This window comes from Equus quagga, unplaced genomic scaffold, assembly GCF_021613505.1.
Source record: "Equus quagga isolate Etosha38 unplaced genomic scaffold, UCLA_HA_Equagga_1.0 99709_RagTag, whole genome shotgun sequence".
NCBI lineage: Eukaryota > Metazoa > Chordata > Mammalia > Perissodactyla > Equidae > Equus > Equus quagga.
Window position 1 is genome coordinate 15,425 of NW_025804408.1, and position 5,858 is coordinate 21,282.

At 41.2% G+C, this 5,858-nt stretch overlaps 1 pseudogene; it reads left to right on the top strand.

Annotated features, from left to right (window-relative positions):
• Window positions 1–930: 930 nt before the first annotated feature.
• LOC124234644 (olfactory receptor 2A2-like) lies at window positions 931–1,680 on the top strand (annotated as a pseudogene).
• Window positions 1,681–5,858: the final 4,178 nt, after the last annotated feature.

Below are 5,858 nucleotides of genomic sequence, written 5' to 3' on the forward strand. Positions count from 1 at the left end.
AGTGATGAAAGGGAAAAAACAAAACAACCAAACAAAATTACAGCTATAATACATCTGTCATTTCTAACTTCACCCACAGTAATGTGAATTCACTTTCCCCTTTTGAGTTTCACACTTAAAAAGGCTGCAGAAATGTCATGTTTAACTGAATTTAAGATTTGTACATGTGCTCATTGCATGTAGTCAAATGTTGTTTTACTTATGCCTAAATTTCAATATCAAGTGCTGATAACAAAGTAAAGAAAATGCTCAGAATAAAACTACAAACACTGAAGATGAAACAGACGTACCAGAAGATGCATCTAGGGACTATTAGCTGCTGAAAAGGAGGGGCATACAAAGTTTGAAAGACAATAGGAAACTGAGAAGTTATTTAGAAAGATCTGAAATCTGAAATAAGTGGTTAGAAAAGCATATGAGAAGGTAAATAGGTAAATGAGCAACATATAAAGAAGAGAGGACGCTAATCACTTCACACTTTGGACCAAGAAGACAAGAAAGCCGAGAATATGATACTCCCTCCTATTGCAGATGTTGTCTCAGGGTCTTCTCTCCCCCAACTACATTAATAATCAGGACTCATCGAAGGGAAGCCAGAATACTTGAATTCTCTGAAACAACATATGGGCACGTGAGTAGATCCTATTCAGTAGAGTATATAATAATTGATCCTATGATCTTATATTTTATTTCTATAATAAATCGTGTATCCTATTATCCCATTGATAAAAGGGGAATTTTTACCTAAGTTGTATGAGCATACCAATTTAATTTCTAAAACATGCCTAAAAATAAATTATAGAAAATCTATCCAAAGTAATGTATTTCTAAGTACTCCGCAACATTCAGTAAATATTTTGTGTCTTGACTGGCCTACAGTTCTGACCTTCCTGTCGTGGACATGGACTGGTCTGTCTCTGCCACAGGAGCATGGCAGGTAACCAGACGCAGATCACAGAAGTCACTCTGCTGGGATTCCAGGGGGACCCAGCACTGGAGTTAGTTATCTTTGGATTTTTCTCTCTCTTCTGTACCCTCACCATTCTGGGGAACGGGGTCATCCTGGGGCTTATCTGCTTAGATTCTAGACTTCACACCCACAAGTACTTCTTCCTCTCCTACTTGGCCATCATTGACATGTCCTATGTTCCAACAGTGTCCTAAGATGCTGGCAAATCTTGTGAGCCAGAAAAGGACCATCTTCTTTGTTCCTTGCATTATGCAGACATTTTTGTACCTAGATTTTGCTCACACAGAGTGCCTGATGTTGGTGGTGATGTCCTATGATCGATTTGTGGCAATCTGCCACCCCCTACATTACACTGTCATCATGAGCTAGAAGTGTGCTTGGTACTAGTCGTCAATTAATCAGCATTTATCTTCATCCTGGATCTGATTCAACTGGTTCTCATTTTTAGGCTGCCCTTCTGTGGGCCTCATGAAATCAACTACTTCTGTGAAATCCTGTCTGTCCCACCTCTGAGTGGTTGGGCTCTACTTTGGCAGTGCCATCAGGAGGTATATGGCACCCAAACCCTGCCATCAGGAGGAGCAGAAGCAGATGGTTTCCCTGTTTTACAATCTCTTCAACCCTATGCAGAACCTGCTATCTATAGCCTGAGAAACGCAGAGGTCAAGAGTGCACTGAGGAGACCACTGTGCAAGGAGAGGCCAGTGTGACACACAGCAGAGATCATCACGGCAGGGGGAGGGCTTGGGTCCCTGTGAATATGTTGGGTGGCGCTGTTGCCTTTTGCCATGATAAATGCCACAATAAAAAATAATATTATAGATCTAAACCTATAGCCTGAAACCATATAGATTTTAGAAAATGAAGTGGATGAATATCTTCATGACCTTGGGTAAGTAAAGATTCTTAGAGATGATTCAAAAAGCATAAGACTTCAAATTTGAAAGATTTATAAATATTGGACCTTTTTAAATTACTTATTCTACTCATCAAAGTACTAATGAGGAGCCTCAGGAAAAACACTTGATTATACTCCCAGGTCCTGGAGACAAGAGGCAGGGCACAGCATGCAGGGCCACGTGGGCAAGACACGAGGGTGGTCAAGGGCAGAAGACAGGAGCGAGGGAAAGTTTAGACCATTGCCTTTATTGGCATTTCTGCAGGAAACACCCAAGAAAGAGAGTGTGGAAAAACAATTTGGAATTCTTATAACAAGTAAATCCTTACCCTGTAAAGAAAGGGAATTCTATAGACTGATAACACAGAAGAATCCTAAAGCTGAGAATTCCTCAGATATTCGGAGCCCAAGTCATCCTTCTTTCAATAATCTCATTTGAAATCTCTCTGGCCTCTCTTCTCCCTTGAAGTATAAAGTGCTGTATAAGAGTGTGTGTTACTGTTTTCTTCTTCCTTTCTTGGTTCTCCTCAGTCAGTTTGATAACCACCATGCCCATTTCTCATCTTCATACCACCACACATGAATTCCCTCTCAAATTTCACTGATTCTCTGGTATTAAATTGCTCTGCAATTTGATTTGAAGTATCTTTTTGCCATCTTCTCACAAGAAGATGTGGGCATTCCTGGATTCCTGCTTTCTTACTGGGGATTCCTGGATTTCTTACTGAAAAATATGTATTTAAAAAGAAATGTAAAGTATCAATATGAAAAAGAAGGAACAGTTTGCAATTATAAACTTCAACGTCATTAAATGATGAATCCCTGATCTCTAAAGGCAACATAAGATGAAAATAAATATCGATTTTTTAAATAATAAAATATGATTGTTTTCTTTTCAATGGGATTTTCAAACTGTGACAAACTCGATAATATCTTTAAATCCCATATCAAATCCTTAAAATATACTGCTTCCAATTGTGAGATTAAAGTAAAAGAAAATCCTTTTCTGTCACTAAATTGTAAGTATTGTAGGTTAAAACCTTGATAGGGCTTTTCAGTGCACCTGCTGAGAGAGGAAGCTGCCTGAGGCCCCGCCATGCAGGCAGGGAGGTGGTGGACACTGCAGGCCCTGCTGACAGCCTCTGCAAGGTGCCACAAAGCCCATGAGTTTTGAAGATGCATGAAGGTGATCAAAATAAATGTTTCCAAACTTATCATAGAGGATGGTTCTGAAATAACTACTAGACCACAAGAGCAGGTGACAAGAGGACCAAAATTTACATCTCAAATGTAGTGGCAGATGAACATTCCAGTCCTCAGCTATGGTAATCAAAACCTCCCCTCCCTCAAATGTGGCATGCAACGATTTGGGAAGGAAAAATGACGAATTAGTCAAGAAGATAGATAAAAAGAAGCATTTGATGAAAATTAACCTTTTATTTGACAATGATTACCTTATCTCTGTCGAGGAAAATAATCCGTAACCAATCTATAAATGAAAATTTGGGTGAGTTTATTCTGAGCTTAAATCTGAGGATTATAACCAGGGGCCTTTCTTCCCGAAAGAATAAAGGGCACCAAAGAAGTGGGGTGAACAGAGTGGTTATATACCCCCAGAGAGGATGTTTCACATAGGATTGAAATGTCCCTTTTACGATAGTCGCGAGACTGCTCTGTCGGCACAGGGATTGATGAGACAGCAGGTAGTTCTTCTGTCACAGTGAACACAGCAGGGTGTCAGTCTGTTGTCTCCAGCTGAGTGGTCACTGGTGAGCTGGGTGGTCAAAGGTGAGTGCAGCAATCAGTTCCTAGCCTAAGGAAAGATGTTTATCCCTAAGGAAATGCCAATGTAGGGGGAAGTTGCACCTTTATCTCAAGCGCCTTTGTTCTGGCCATAGGAAATGTCTAAGCAGATATACAATAGCCACAGTCAGGCCCCTTTGGAAAAAACAAAGTCAGGCCAAATTAGGTTTATACCAAATGTCTTCCGCATATACTCCAATATATCCTATTGCTTGCCATTTTTATTTGTCATCTCACAGTAAATTATGTAGAAAAAATACATTAATGGGGAATCCTACTTCTGGTATGACAGTGTGACAAGCTCTTGTGAACATGCTCCACAGGGAAACTAGTGAAAGTTATTTTTAAACAACCAGTTAAGGTCTCTGGAAATAGCCCTAAGGACATATAGCAAATCGAGAAAGATTTATACAAGAAAATCTACTAAGATTCAGTATGAAGAGCAAGAGTCTGTGTTATCTGAACCAAGATCAGCTGCCTCCCTTCCCCTCCTCACCTCGTGGAGAAGGAAATTCCACTGTAGACACACGCTGCCAAGACCACGGGGTTCCCCTCCCCATAACTCACTATCAGAGGGCCATCTTCCAGGAGGGGCAGGACAGCAGCATTTCTCATCCCACCTGAAAAACCTCAGCATTTCCTCTCCTGCCCTGGAGCAAACTGCTATTAAGGCTAAATTCTGGGTGAGTGAGACAGAAAGTGGGGGATGCCTTCTTCTGCCCAACGTCCACTCCTGAAAGAAAGACTCTTCTTTGGGCACAACATCTCTAAAATACTGGGGCCCTTGCTACAGCTCTAATGTGGTGGTCCCTCTCCACACAAAGTCAGTCAAAAACACCTGAGGCTACTGTCCCTGCCACCACACTGGGAGCCCAGTTCCTAAAATGGAGATTTCAGGGAGAAGTATGCTATTGTCCCCACAACCAGTCACAAAATTATGACTCAGAGATTTACATTAAGGTAGAAGTAGGCCAGCTATCAAGTAGCTAGTAATCTCTCCCAAAGAAACTGACTCCATTTGCAAGACTGTGGAGAAATTCAAACCTAAGGGTGCTCTCAAAACAGTGGAAGTTGTGTGGAAAGGCAGGGGGGAAGAGATTGCCAGATCCATTGAAGATATAGGCTAATCTGCAGGCTGGCTAGTTTTCAGGAAAGAACTGGAGAAAGAAATAGCTGAGAAAGGCCCTCTGGGGGTCACAAGGGAGCTTGACAATGACCTCTGTTGGATACCTTCAATGGAGCCCAAATTTGGTTGATTTTTGTCTGGAGTAATTTATACCCCAGAGCATTGTTGAAAACAAGAGACCAATCAGCCCACAACAGTGGAGTTTAACAGCTGAGTGTGGTTATGGAAACAGACAGGCAAAGAGAGCCTTGTCACAACCACTGTCATCACAGGGTGACTGCAGGCATACCCAAGGTGTCACCCCCTGAGAAGTCTCATCCTCTGATATTAACTCCCAACACTGATGTGCTGGTGGATGGGAGAATAGATTTCACTAAGATGATCCAGCCACTCAATAAAAAGTAAGTAAGCAAATAACAATAAAAAGCAGCAGAGCAGATGTGAGAAAGGTACCAATACCCAGAGTTTTATCTAAAATGTTGAGTTTACAACAAAAGAATTATAATACATGTAAGGAAACAGGGAAGTACGACCCTTACTCTAGAAGAAAGCAGGCAACAGAAACCACCTGTGAGAGTGACCAGATATTGGATTTAACAGACAAGGCTTCAAAGTAGCCATTATAAACATGTTCAGTGAACTAAAGGAAGCCATGATTAAAGGAGTGAAGGCTGTACCGTTTGGACCACCACACTGCATTTCTTTAGAACAAAGACTGCACTTTACAGCCCATACTGCCAACAATGGGCAAAAACATATATCAAATAGAAATATTATGTTGCATATCATTCTCTGAGTAATGATTTGATAGAAAATTAGAACAGGAAATTTAAATATTTGTCATCTAAGATGGGAAGAGATAAAGTAAGGAAGGATTAGCTGACATGCCAAGGAGGAGTTCCCACTCAACAGCATCCTCCACATTTCTGGGAGATTTGAGGGAAAGAGGGTGAGGGAGGATCCTGGTACTGTATACAATTCTCCCCCTCATTATCTTGACATTCTGTTTTCCTACCTTATGCTGTTGTCCCAGGGTCAAGGCAGCAATTGTGGTTGCCAGA